The sequence below is a fragment of the Stenella coeruleoalba genome, assembly GCF_951394435.1.
Source record: "Stenella coeruleoalba genome assembly, chromosome: 18".
In the NCBI taxonomy this organism is placed as follows: domain Eukaryota; kingdom Metazoa; phylum Chordata; class Mammalia; order Artiodactyla; family Delphinidae; genus Stenella; species Stenella coeruleoalba.
Genome location: NC_137164.1, coordinates 70,501,874 through 70,516,528, shown reverse-complemented (window position 1 = coordinate 70,516,528; position 14,655 = coordinate 70,501,874). Strand labels below are relative to the sequence as shown.

The window sequence follows — 14,655 nt, the reverse complement described above, 5'->3', positions numbered from 1 at the left end:
ATACATACTTTTAAAGCCTTCTTTCAATCATGCCTCGTTCAGAATTATGTTCCAAAAGACCACACTCTAAGAATAAACATCAAATTGAGTTCTTTTAATAATATAAGAAATTATGATAGTCTATTTAAATTCCATTATTCGAGCTTTTCCAAAAATATGCCATAAAAAATACGACAGTTAAATGTCATAGTAATTTAAACGCTGACCCATCAACAAAAGCATATAGTATTTATATTGGTGGTATGATATCAAAATATTTCATTATGCAGAGTATATGTGTAAACACTGGCCCATAGCAAATGTCAACAAATATTTCTAAAAGAGTGAACCAATAAATGCAAAATGAATGAATAAGTAACTCAATAAGTAAAAGAAGTGTATGTTATAATCCTCATCAAATTACCTTATTTTTATAAAGAAAATCTATTCTTTTTTTGTGCCCTTCCTTTTTTCCAAACATTAGCTTTTATGACATTTTGTAGATGAGAAATTCTTCGGCATTGATTAACTTATTAGATACTATATATATCATATATACCTTTTACTTCTCAAATTATCAATTATATATATATAATTGATAATTTGAGAAGTAAAATAATCTCCCCCAAATAAAACATGAAATATATAAGAAAACAGGTTTCTTCTCTATGACCACTCTGTATCCAGATAAAAGAAACCAACTATTTATGGAACAGCTATTTTGTGCTAATATTTCAGCTGCCTTTAATGTCTCCTTTTAATGTAAAACTTGCAACAATTTTAAATAGGAATTATTGCCCTCATTTTATCATTTTATGAGTCTGTATATGTTAAAGCAAAGTCCCAGTGTCATTGAGTTCGTGATTTAACTGAGATCTAAATGTTTCCCATTTCATTAAGATGGACAATACAGTCTTAAAGATAAAGCCCATATTCTTTCCACTTCAACAAGATAGACGTCACACATGAGCACGTAACACAAGTTAAAGGAATTCCTGGTTTAGGAATAAAAGAAATAAATGAGGATATAACAGGTCGAAGTTCAATTTAACTTATGAAGACTGATAAGCGGCTAGTTTACTCTGGGTCTTCTCTTCTGGATTGAATATACATCACAAAATATGATGCCATTGAAACTTATTAGGACTAAAATTAAGGAAAACAAATACTGAGATACTATTTAAATGTGTCAATTAACTTGTTAGCCAGTATACAATGAAGTATGTAAAATAGAAGAGAGAGAAAAAAGTTTGCCCAGGTGTTTGTCAATCAAAAGGAAGAATTCACCACTGTGTGAACAGAACCAAAGTTTACATTCAGTTGTCTAGAATTTTTCTTCTAAAACTCCTCTTTGCATTGCTTTTAGCTTTTGACTATATTATGCTTCTGTGTTTAACAAGTTCATTCATTCATTCACTCGTAGCATAATATGCACGTTTGGTATGTGCTTTGGAAAGAACTATAGGCACCACCCAGTGCTGGACTGGTGATCTTGCCCTGGAGAGAGGGCTCTCCTGCAGCATCTCTGACCGGCAGTACCAACTCCGCTTGCACATCATGAGTTGGCTCCATCACTAAACACCTAATATTGATTTATATGAACTCATTTGTCTATCATTTCTACCCTTTGCCTATTGATTTTACATATTAAAGAAATACAGCAATCCCTAAAACGATTCTTTGGATTATTTAAAGATAGCTATATAAACCTTCTCTTTTCCTTTGCATTCTCTATATGCATCTCACCATCTCCACTTGCTTCAAATATTTCTTCATGATTCTGGGTCTCCTCCTCCAACTTTATTCTAAGAAGTTGTCACATGAACACAGGTCTCTGCTAAAATTTCATGGAGAAAACTAAGAAAAAAGGGGAAGAGTCTTTGAACTCAAGGTTTTGAGAATCTTCAACGTTTGCCCCTCGGATGTACTTTTCCTCACGACATTATTAAATCAGTAATCTCCATGCACACCCTACTACCTTCAGTTCTTCAAATCACCTCATTTACTGTCTCCTTAACACTCTCATTATCTCAAATAATCTTGTGTTTTTCTTCATTAATTCTCGGTTTTCTTCCTGGCCCCCTTTGGAATGCAATCTCTGATAGGAAGTGATTTGATTTCTTTCACTTCTGTGTATTTGGCACCAATAAGCCTTCCTGAAACATATTTGGCACTAAATACATATTTACTAATTTAATCAGTCTACTAAAAGTATAAGATATGATCACACACTAACATAATACAAAAGTTTATGGATTAGGTGTTGCAAAGCAAACAGAAAGTTGCAGTTACTCACAGTTTCAGAGCAAGGAAGGACAGGTCTGAGTTGCGCTACTATTCATGAACGCAGGGCCAGTTTCTACGCAGATGGCCGTAATCTGCAGCAGTGGAGTTGGACAATCTGTGAAGCAAAGGAAATAGGATTGAGTTTGCTGCTTAAAATAGGGTGAAATATTTAAGTGTAGCTTTTGTGAAGATAGTAAGATAATCAAGGTAGGTCTAACAGAGAGCTGAACAAGCCTGAGAGCTTAGCTGAACTTGAATAGCAAGATTTGTTAGTGATCACGCTTTCATTCATTTATTCCACATTCATCAAACATCTCCTTTATTAGCTGTCCTGACCAATTTCTTGTTTCTCTTTCAGAGGTTTAAATCTATATGCAAACGGTCCATCTTATTTGCTAGGCAGCCACTCAAAGACTAAGGGCATTAGAAGACTTTGTGCATAAATATGTAGCAGATGCTGCCTCATTTCTTTGGAAAAGGTTTTGAAAAGATGAATGATCACTAAATAACTTTATACACTGTATCTTTATAAGTATATAAAACTTTAGTGAGTTTATTCTCTAAAATACTTCAGAGACTCGAAAGTAGAAACCCTTGTTATGATAATTTAGCTGTATGGTTCTTTCTTTGAACATAAATGTATCTGTTTGAAGGCTCCCATAAAACAAATTTATCAGTATTCCACCATGTAATGTATATTCACTACTTTATAACACTTTATAAGTAAAGGGACGTTTGCTCATTCCCTCCCCCCCACCCACCCGCCAGAGCTACACACTTTAGGAAATGGAGAAAAAAAGAAAAAAAACTGTATAAATTGCTTAATATGTCTGATAACACTAGGAATTTGGAAAAGCATTTTGGTAGGAGAAATTGACAAAATGGCGATTATAATTTGGAGAGAAGAGATGACAGGCAGAAAGGCTGAAGAGTATTTCAGAGCCGACTGAAAGAAAAAAAAAATTAAAAAAGAAAGAAAAGAAAAGCAAAGTCACCATGGCGGGCGGAGATAACAGTGATACCGACCAGGGTTCTTGGCTTTCCCCAATCAATAGAAATGGACTAGAGGCCAGACAAGAAATTCAGGCAAGGCTTTATTGGGGCCCCTGCTTCAGCTGGGGGAAGCGACAACAAACAACAGGTTCCCTCGCTCACTCCCTGAGGAGGGGCGAGCTGATTCCTTACATGGGGTGAGGGTAGTGGTGTGTCCAGGGGTCGGGCTGGAGTGGTGGCTTAGGTGTTTTGCCCACCCCTTAGGTGGTGTGTGCAGGGGACATGCGCAGTACCCTGCTTTTGCTCCAGGCTCTTCAGAAGTGGCAGTTGGGTTTTTTGGTCCCTTTATATCTTTTGTTCAGAATTTGCCCCAACTGCACATGCATGCAGTTGTTTTTAGTCCAATACATTTTCTTCATATTTTGTTGCTTGAGGAGAGGTTTGTCCAGGGGTAAGCATTGCAGCAAAGGGTCCAAGTCCCAGGCCTGTCTCAATACCGGTGTATGGATTAAGCAAAGAGGTTCATTTTACCTCTGAACCCAGATATTCTGATGCTGTGTCTTTCTGTGGCCCATGATTTACTAGCAATTTAACGTTTGTAACGTTTTCTGCTGCTAATTACTCTGAGCTTGTTTTTGGAGACCTTGGGCTCCTCTGAAAGGGATGCAAGGGGCTGTTTTACCCAATTCGGCCCTATTATCTCTGAGCACTTCTCTCCACTTCCCCTTGTCCACACGCCTTCCCAGGGCACTGGCCTCCGTGATCCTGGTTCATGAGAACATGCCTCCATGGTACTTGCTTCTCCCTGTGCCTGGAAGGCTTCCCTGGCTGATTGACTGCCTTCCCCATAGAGAGAGACTGAGAGCGTGGAAGGGTTACGTGCTTACACAGGAAAGGAGGAAAAGTCCAAACAAGGGACCAGCATCGGGGTCACATCTGTGGGCAGTGACCCACTCTGCCAGGCCCCGCCCACCAAGCAGCATTCAGAAGTCCTCCCAGAATGGTCTGGGAAAGTCAGCATCTGGAAGCCCCCTGTCTCCTATTGGCTGAGCGCCCCTACTGTGATGGAGAAGCCGGACAGAAGCAGAGGACTCACAACTAGCGCTGGAGGTGAGACGCTATCAGCCAAGATGAGTCTGTCCTTGTGGAAAAGTGTCCCCTGCAGTTACAGCAAAATTCAGAAATACATCAAGGGCCCCCAGAGGCCTCTCTTCCCTTCCTGCACCCATGAGTTATTTGCTCATAGAAGACCACCCTAGTTAAAACCCCCATGCCTGCAACTCCTTGCTCTGTGCTCGTTTCCCCAGGCTGTTTTCCCCCGGAGCATTTGCCACTATTTGATATTTACCAGCCACAGATCAGACTTGAGAATTTGGGGGAGAGGTGGTCCTGCATTAAATATATGCATTAAAGGGGTGCAACTGTCAAGAATTAAAGTCATAAAAAAACCCACAAAAGCCTTTCACTTTTCATTGTCATGAAGCACCAGCTATTTCAAACAATGTTATTGAGAAGCACACTTTTTCTCTGGAGCATTGACCACCTCTGCTTGGCCTCCCTTGATACTTTAGTTTATTCATTTAACTTCTATATCCCTCACTAAAATGTGATTTCTATGAAGACAGATTTTATTTGTCTATTTTTTTTTCCACTGAGGTGACCTTAGTGCTTAAAATGTGTCTGACATATTATTTCAGCCGAAGAAACTTTCCTCTACACCTCTAGGTTCTCCTGACTGGTCTAAGGATAAAATTGACATGGGATAGATTAACAGGGGAAAATCAGATACAAGTTTAATAACGTATATACATGGGAGAGACCCAGGAGTACTAACTCGCCAAAATGGCCAATCTTCACCTTAAGTATCATCTTCAGCTAAAGACAAAAGAGGATATTGGGGGTAGTGGTTTGAGACTTCAAGGGGAAAAAGGCAATTCACGTGGAGATGGAAAAGCAAACAGTTGATAAATGAATGTTTATCAGGCAGGCAGAGAAAATGGGACACAGAGTGGAGTCTGATTCTAGGCCCTGCCAAAAGTCCTCCACCACACCTAGCCCATATTTTTTGCAGTTATCTCTGATGATAGCTCTATTCCAGGAATAGGCCCTTTATCTAAATTATTTTAGGCAGTTAAGGAGGAGGTAAGAAAAAAAAACATTCCTGAGCCTTCCATTCTTAAAAAATAATCAGTCTAAATTAATCCTTGTGACAACAAGACACATTTTGGGGTGGCATATTCTGCTCCCCTACAATATATACTTATTTGTTGATGCAATGTGTGATTGTCCTGTCTTTCCTCCCCACCTGGATGAGAAGGTGGTGCAAAGGGAGAGTGGCCTGATGCAAATAGGCTGATGAATGAAAAAAACTGAGTCAGAAGGAGCAATTTAGAATCCTGGAAGACAAAAAACAAAACTGAAGAACACCGTTTTGCTTTCATTCCCTCCCACCTTCCCAACCACCCTCCCAACCCCACTCAAAGTAAGAAAACTTAAAAAATCAATAAAAATTGTTACACAAAGGGAAAGGAGAGTGGCAGGATAGAAGTTTTACTTCTTTGAACATGACATATTCAAATCTCAAGCTCTTTCATTATTGATATTCTATCTTGCAATTATGAGATAATATATAGAAAGATAAATAGATGATAGAGCAAATAATTATGTAGTTAAGACTTTCAGTGGGGGAAAAAAGGACACAAATACAAACTCAAGTTAAGTAAAAATTCTACAATTTTAACTTTGAATTAGAAATATCAATATGAAAATATTATGCATGTTTCTTTAAAATGTTTCCTAGTTCGGTCTCGGAAAAAGCCTAGACACAATGCTCAGCACTAAACCAATAGCAATCCTAGCTGGTTATCAGTAGGAAATATTGATAAATATGTGTGACCAACCTGCTATGCTTAACTTCAACCAACAGAGATCATTTAGAATCTCAAAGTTACGTTTTCATTTTAAAATCAATGAGTTAACTTGGTGGTCACTTGGTTGAAAATTTAACATATTCTGCATATCCCACTGTGATTTGGAACCATCTTCAAAATCTTCCACGTTTGTGCATTTACTAATAGACTTCGATGGAGTCAATATAATAGACTTCGATGGAGTCAGTATATAAAAGTGCAAAAGACGTATGTTGCTGCCTTGGATCTCACACTTTAACTCACATCTGCCTCTACTTTATCAATGAAATACAGCTGGAGTGTCTAAGTAAGAGTAATTGCCTCCAAAATCAATATTTCTACATTCCTAGGACTTACCTTTGGCTTTATAAATAAATAAATAAATACAAGCTAAAGATGAAAAGAGCACTTAGTCCGTGCTCTAAATAATGAATCTAATATCGGGACAAGCCTAATCCCAATTTGCTTTTAAAATAAGTGTTGTCACACTGGGAAGCTATACACTAATTCCATCTTGTTGTTATTGAATAGAACATTCTTGCAGTCCCAATTATGGAGGTGATTTTGAAGCTAGTTTATGAGTCATGGAAATCAGCATCATTGCACTGAACATAGTGTTGTTAACCAGAGGCCTCCTGTTCTGATTTGAAATAGGAAAAGGAAAAAAGAAAAACTTCCATAAAGCATAAAGGGACAAAGGCCTGATTATTATATCTGCTAACAGGTTTATCTATTTCTCAAATTGATTCATATCATATAAGACACATATTTCTAGCTATTCATGTTTATTCAAGTGAAATTGCAAAGGAATAGTAAAAAATTCTTTATGAGTAGCAGGTTGAAGCACTTTATGTAAACATGCTACAGTTTTAGAAAGGCTACAAACTAAAACTATGCAAGTGCCAATATTATGTAGTGACAGGAGTGGCCACTGATTTTGAGACACCCTGCCTGGGTCTGTATCCAACCTCCGACTCTTACCAACTGTGAGACCTTGGGCAAGTAAGTTAACCCCTCTGGGCCTTAGTTTCTTCATTTCTAAGGTGGTGCCTACTCCGAAAGGTATTTCCAAAATTAAATGAATTAATAACAGTATATAGAGCACACTTAGAGGACTGCCCGCCACATGGCAAATATTAGCTAGGTTAGAATCTCCTGTTTCATTTGCTTTGTTAAGTTACTCTGTCTTCCTTTGCTTGACTCTCTTTGATCTTATTTTCAGAATATGCTGGAGTTACCGATTTTTCTAATTCGAATGCTTTGTAATGAGACGTGAAAAATCACACGATTAAAAGCCTGTGTCTGACTTTTAGGTTTTATTCCAGAAGAATGTCCATATTTAGCAGTTCAGTTTCTAACTAGATTCACTTGACTCTTGCACACTAGAAATACTTTCCTAGAATTGCTTGGTCTTCTAATTCGCTGCCGTACACGTCTATACAGCAAGCGATGCTGCAAACGTTGATGGTACCTTCAGTGATCCCGTCCCTGGCTGGTTACAGCAGCTGGGTGGGGCTCCATATGGGTCATCAGAGAGGGAAGGCAGAGAGCCGGGGGGGGGGGGGGGGGGAGGCACCTTCTCCAAGGTATGCGCAGCACCTGCCACCCCAGTTCTTGCTGACCTATTTCTGAATATATCCTTGACCTTTGAAAATACGGCAGATAACTGCTTTTCCTTTTACAGGTACGATAGCATCTAAAAATGATGCCCTTGAGTTCAACTTTAAAATCTTCTTTCCACTTTTATGGGCAACTGATATTTTAATAGATTGCTTTTCTTTTATTACTTTATTTTAAATGTGTTCATCCAGCTCCACCTGTTCTTGTTTCCACTTGAGTTTTTCTTCATATTTTTTCCAGTTTTTATTATGGACTGAAGATCCTTTCCTGTAACAAGTTACGGTTAAATAAATCTAGAATTGAGAATTAATGTTCATATAGTATCAGCTTTCTATATTTGATTCCATAGAGTTTATAAGTATTATATTGTACTTAATGGACATAATAATGATTTCATATACCTGATTCTACAAATGGGAAATGCATCATTCTGCACTTAATGCATTACTACTAATACACACCTAACAAGCTTTTAAACTGAATCAATACAGGATTGATCTATATGTCTTCAAATTTCAAGTTATTACATGCCCTTTGAACGCAGCCTTATATTTGAGTTTTATTTTGATAAGCATTTTAACTCAAATCTTGTAAAATAACAAGATTTTCTTATTTTCTTTAGCATACCCTGAACAACAAATCAGTAGTAAAAGGAAATTACAATTAGAGTAAAAGGACTGACAGTTAGGTGGTTCTCTACAAATGTCTTCCCATTCTTCCAGGAAATAATAAGTGATATTTGGGGAAAAAAGAATTCAAATAGCACGAGGCACCTTGGCACATTTACAGTGTTAAGAGTGGACGCCATGCCTCTCCTCTGCATACAGAAAGGTACCTCTGTTGCACCAGGCACCGAAAGCCAAGCCATTTCTTTACCTGACATTTTCTTCTCTAGCTCTAAGGTAGTTTGTTCAGTTTTAAAAATCAGATGTTCGCTAGATAGGTTGTACCCATCTCCTTCTTTGTAGCCACAGAATCAGCGAGCTTTTGGTCCAAAGCCTCGGGCCAACACTGCATTCCTAAAGTTTTCTGTCTATTGTCTAGATTTTGAGGAAGTTCCATATGGAATTCATCATTCCAATGTTTTCAGATTTCCCTGATGTATTGATTTCCTAAACTGGGTGGGTTCAAGCAACAAACATTTATTGTCTCATAACTCTGGAGGCCAGAAGTCCAAAATAAAAGTATTGGCAGGGCCATGGTCCCTTCAAACCCTCCGCAGAGGATCCTTCCTTGCCTTTTGCAAGGTGCTTTTTGGTTGGTGGCTGCATGACTCCAATCTCTGCCTCTGTTTTCTTATTGTTATCTGCCTTCTGTGTCTGTTTCTCTTCTCCTCCTATAAGAATACCAGACATACTACATTAGGGCCCACCTTAATGACCTCATCTTAACTAATTACATCTGCAAAGATCCTACTTCCATGTAAGGTCAAAGTCATGGGTGCAGGTTAGGAGTTCAACATATCTTTTAAGGGGCATATTTCATCCCATAATAACCAGGGTAACAACTAATTATTTTATCTCTAGCAGAATTTGAGCCTTTTACAATTTAAGAACAGGATGGTTGTACTTGATTATCAGTAACTTGATTTAGACAGTAATTTGCTTTGTATTCCTTTGTTATGCTTATGAAGATGGGCGCATTATTGAGTCGAAATATCTTTATTGATCTCTTAGGCAAGGTGCTCAACTGAGTGAAGGAAATGCATGCAAGTGAGGTACAAATCTTTTCTAAAAGAGCTTACATTTTAGAAACTGAAACAAAGCAAGCATAAAATAATACACATTCAAAATAGAAAATTATAAGTGACTTAAGAGATGGGGATTAAATGCCAGGAGTAGAGTGTCTACGTAAGGAGATTTTCCAGCTAATAGTCATGGTTCAACAAAGCAGTGTTTCTTCTCCCCCATGGAATTCTAAGCTTGTAAAGATCTTCTTCTGCCTCTTCAAATACATCAGCATTTACAGTCTAGATATGCCCTGACTTAAAGCACTTTTCCTCAAGGGGTAGCCCGGATCAGTGCTACTGTGTTAGGTCTGTGGTGAGATTAACACACAAAGTATGAGTAAACAATTTGAAAGTTCTAAAATGACTTGGTAATTTTATGTATAATGAATGCAATAATTTTTTTAAAATGTAGGTTTGTGTTTTGTATGCTCTTTTCCCCTTTACTTATTCTAGTGAGTTTTTATTGGATTTTATGAAGGTGTATAGTGGTGATATATTAAGATTCAAAAAAAATTAAATGAATTCTTCATCTCAGACATTTGAAATGCCCCGAAGTAAGGACTCTTTCCTGGAGAAGAACCACATTTAAATGCACAGCACAGTGAGGCCTCAGGCTAAATCTCTTTCGCACCCACCCATCCCACAGAGACTTAGCTGAGGAGAGTTCAGGGGGCTAGCAAGAGATTTAATTCTTTTTGTTCCTATCCACACTGATCCAGATTGTCTAGGAAGGCATCCCAGGTATAAAGATAATTATCTTTTTAAAGAGAGGAAGATTGCATCCTCGTTATACCCCGGTCTGCAGTCACAATCCTGTATCTGAAGCAGTTGAAGAAGCACTGTCAGAGGGCTGATTTCTACTCTCAGCTCTCCTGCTTCACAGAGTAATGACCCTGAGCGCTTCGGCACCTCACTCTTTACAAATCAATCCCCATCTACCACAGGGTTTTTTGACCCAGCAAGATGAGATACGGCATGAGAAAATTTTCTACCATATTCAAAGTTCTGTATACATGGCAGGAAATAGGGTTTTATGGCAAGTATGGTGTTCATTCTTCAGGGATATGCCAACAAGGAAAATGTTCCCTAAGTTAAGTCTTAGACAAAAACAAAGACATGGAATTTTCTCGAGACTTTCTTCATGGATTTTTTTGGCTAAGGCATCATGGAGGATCTTCACAAGGTGACTATTTTCACTTTTTCCATAGCCTGACCTATGGACAGACCCAGATATATTGTTCCATCAGCCATCAAGGATGGACCCTAAAAACATCCAAATACTTTGATATTTCTAGATCTTTTTACTTTATTAAAATAAAGAGAAATTGAACGTGGTTAATTTTTTTTCCAAGAAAGCCTTTCAAAATAAACATGTTACCACTGTTGGTGGTCAAAAACTACTGAGAAAGCCAAACCCCAATGAAACACCAGGGTCATTTCATGGTTATTCTCAAACCAGGAGTAAACACTGACTATGGTAGTTCTTGCATCTACGAATATGTGTTTGGGTGTGGATGTGTATACTAGTTGACAGCTGAGAAAAACTTCCTTCCTTTTTTTTAAAGTTTCTCTCTAAACACATAGAGGATGCTATCTTACGGCAGCTGAAGACCAAGAACTTAAACCAGCAAAATTCCTGTACGTTGTTAAACAATAATTGCATACTTTCCTATGCTTTCCTATAACTAGATCAAGCAAAAATAGCTTATCTTTTTGCTCCAGGAATTAACTGCTCCTGGAAGATAAGACTAGGAATTAACTAAACTGCTTACTTATCAAGACTAAATTTGCTCATCAACCTCACTTGAAAATTCTCACTTCTCTGATGTGTCTGCAAAGCCAAAGCTATTATATTGTAAACTTTGCCCAATCCCAACCAGTTCTGCACCTTGAAATACCCCTTAAAATCACCTATCTCATTTCCCAAACATCAATAAATACACTTCTATAATTTCTTTATGTAGAGTCTTTCCAGAAACTATCAACATGGTTTTCTTCTTACTTCCATAAGTCTAATATACTTAGCTTGCTTAATCAACAGAGCTTTCTTCTGGTCTTTTGGGAAAAGGACAGTGAACAAGGTGTACCAGAATAATTTAATTAATATAGAATTCTGGGCCAATGTATATGATAGTGTTTTTCTACAAACTATTCTCATTTTTCCCTATTCCTCCCTTAAAGTCAGTATTATTAGAGACCTTGTTTAACCTGTTTCCTTTGACTTGTTAGTTTTCTCTTACATCGCATGTCAGTTGAAAGCCTCTTCCTTAGGTAGCTCCAATATAAATTTATTCAATCCAGGCATCACAGTTTGTGTCACCATCTAATTGTTTTGTACCTACCTCTTCTGAGGAAAAATGAAAAATAAAAGGGACATCTGCCATGTGACTATGTGGGCACTCAGACGTAAGGAAGCTGAGCACAGGCAGGAGTATCCCATAAGAAAAGATGTTTGAGCACAGTTGCTGGGGACCCAGGTTAGGAGCAGCTGCAGATTGAAATAACAAAGTAGGAAGACCCCAACCCTAGAAGCCTATACCCAGGATATAAGAAGCATATGTTCTGTAAGCAACAAGACTGATTGACAAATTAAGGGAGCCACTGAATGGCCTGTCGAGGTGATGGCTAGGTACATTCATGGCCTTAGGGTATTAATGAGGATTCAGAGGTCAGAAGCCACTAGTCCCAAAGAGCCACGGTGTTACAAATGTTTCAAATTCAAGTAATGTTTTTCTAAGGAGAATTTGCCTATGAATCAAGTCTCCAAGGACAGTTGTATTATTCACGGAAGAAAATTTAAGACCAAATTAATTTCCCAACACAACAACAAAAGTTTATAGAGAAGGAGGTAGCCCTGTGTCAAATCTAAGAAAAATCTCCCGGTGAAGACTAGGTTGCACGGATTTACACAATTTAAGGGATCATATTATCAGCTTTGCATTGTTTCTCACTGTTTCGGTGAGAAAATGAACTGAAAAATGCAGACTGTTTGTACATAGACATTACCTTTCAAGCTTTTCATTCTTAACATCACTGACCCTAAGTTTCGTAATAGAAAGAACTAGGTGAATGAGGCAATGTCGAGGAGGAGACAGACTATCTGATCCCTCTAATTCTACAATTATCCTACTGAGATCCAAGGTTTTGCTAGCCAGACACTCAAAAAGAAGTATCCTCTTTAACTGCATGCCATTTCACCTCGTGGAGCCTATGTCTGGGAAAAAAGGGGAAACAAAAAGACTCACACAAAATTAATTATGGAAGTTACTAAAAGACATAGCAGCATATATTATCTAAACTCACTAAAACTATGTCTCATTTTATAAATACAAATATATATACACACATACATATATGTGTGTGTGTGTGTGTGTGTGTGTGTGGCTTTCATTTCTCTTAGAGAAATTTTACAGATAAGTCTGGATACTTTATTACTTGAGTTGTAGTTGAATTTTAGCAATCCAAGGACCAGCTTTAATAGGGTAGTCAAACAAATTGTTTATTCTAAAAAAAAAGAAAACTTTTTATTTAATTAAAAACATGGTCTAATATATCTCCAAATAGAAGAATTCATTTGAATTTTCAGTTAAAAGGAGACTCAAATTCTTGCCAAAATATTTATTACCCTAATTCAACATGTATAGTTTTATCAATGTTAGTGAATTGATTAACTTATTCAGGAATCTTTGAAGTTTATTAAAGATCAAAGACAGTGCTTACTACTAAACATACATAGGCCCAAAGACTTGGTCTGTCTTTGTGGTTCTAGATGTCCAAGATGCAAAATGTGGTACGATCACCAAAGGAGGTTACGATGGCTAATTTTATGGTTAATTTCGAGTTGACTGGGCCATGGGGTGCCCAGATATTTGGTCAAACATTATTCCGGGTGTCTCTGTGAGGGTGTTTTGGATGAGATTAACATTTAAGTCTGTAGATTTAAGTGAAGCCGATCGCTCTCCCTAATATGGGCGAGCCTCATCCAATCTGTCAAAGGCCTGACTCAAGCTAAGGCTGACCCTCCCCCAAATAAGAGGGAACTCCTCCTTCCCGACTGCCTTCAAACTGGGACATCAGCTTTTTCCTGCCTTTGGACTGAAATGGAAACATTGGCTCTTCCTGTGTCTTGAGCCTTCCAGCCTTCAGACTGGAACTACACCGTCTGTTCTCCGTGGTCTCCAGCGTGTTGATTCCAAGTCTAAGGACTCGTCAGCTTCCATAATTGCATGAGTCAATTCCTTATAATAACTGTATATTATATCCTATTGACTCTGTTTCTCTGGAGAACCGGGACCAATAAAGAGGGTTTACAGAGGATATTATGAGATTGTGGAGGAAATATCACATAATGAACCATAGAATAATTACAGATGGCTTCTTGATTAAAGCTGAATCTGAGTTTTAATTTAAATATTTTTAAAATGTATGCAAATTGCAGTCTTCATCAAAGGAAAAATATAGTCTACTTTAGAATCTTCAAAGTTATTTTAGCACCAGAAATTTCTTTCAAATAACATCTTAGAAAAACTCCATTGAATAAAACAGATGCATCTATAGCTGCTCTAATTGATGTAGAAGTGCCAACTGGGCACCCAGTTATATCTGCAAACTCCACAGAATCTTCTCCGTAGACCCCTGAGTCTTACACAGTGGTTCACAGGTTAAATATTATGTTTTGACTGCATTAGGTAAAGGGAGAGGGTTCACACAATTATATATGATTATTTCTTTTTATTTATTTAATTTATTTATTTTTGGCTGCATTGGGTCTTCGTTGCTGCAAGTGGTGGCGAGCGGGGCCTACCCTTCGTTGCGGTGCGTGTGCTTCTCATTGTGGTGGCTTCTCTTGTTGTGGAGCACGGGCTCTAGGTGCGCCGGCTTCAGTAGTTGTGGCACATAGGCTTAGTTGCTCCACGGCATGTGAGATCTTCCCGGACCAGGGCTTGAACCCATGTCCCCTGCATTGGCAGGCGGATTCTTAACCACTGTGCCACCAGGGAAGTCCCAACATCATGCAATTTAAACCATCTTACTTTACAACAAATTTTAATACCAATAATTTACAAGATACCATTTTTTATGAGGAACATGTTTTTTTTTTGTTTTGTTTTGTGTTTTTCTTTTTAATTTATCTGTATT

General features: G+C 37.9%; 1 long non-coding RNA gene across 1 annotated transcript in view; it reads right to left on the bottom strand.

The window, feature by feature from the left end:
- Positions 1–2,141: 2,141 nt before the first annotated feature.
- Positions 2,142–14,655, bottom strand: part of LOC307176883 — a 214,145-nt gene continuing 201,631 nt past the window's right edge. Inside the window, exon 3 of the long non-coding RNA XR_013824930.1 lies at positions 2,142–2,380. This is a non-coding gene — a long non-coding RNA (uncharacterized lncRNA). The remainder of the gene's footprint in view (positions 2,381–14,655) is intronic.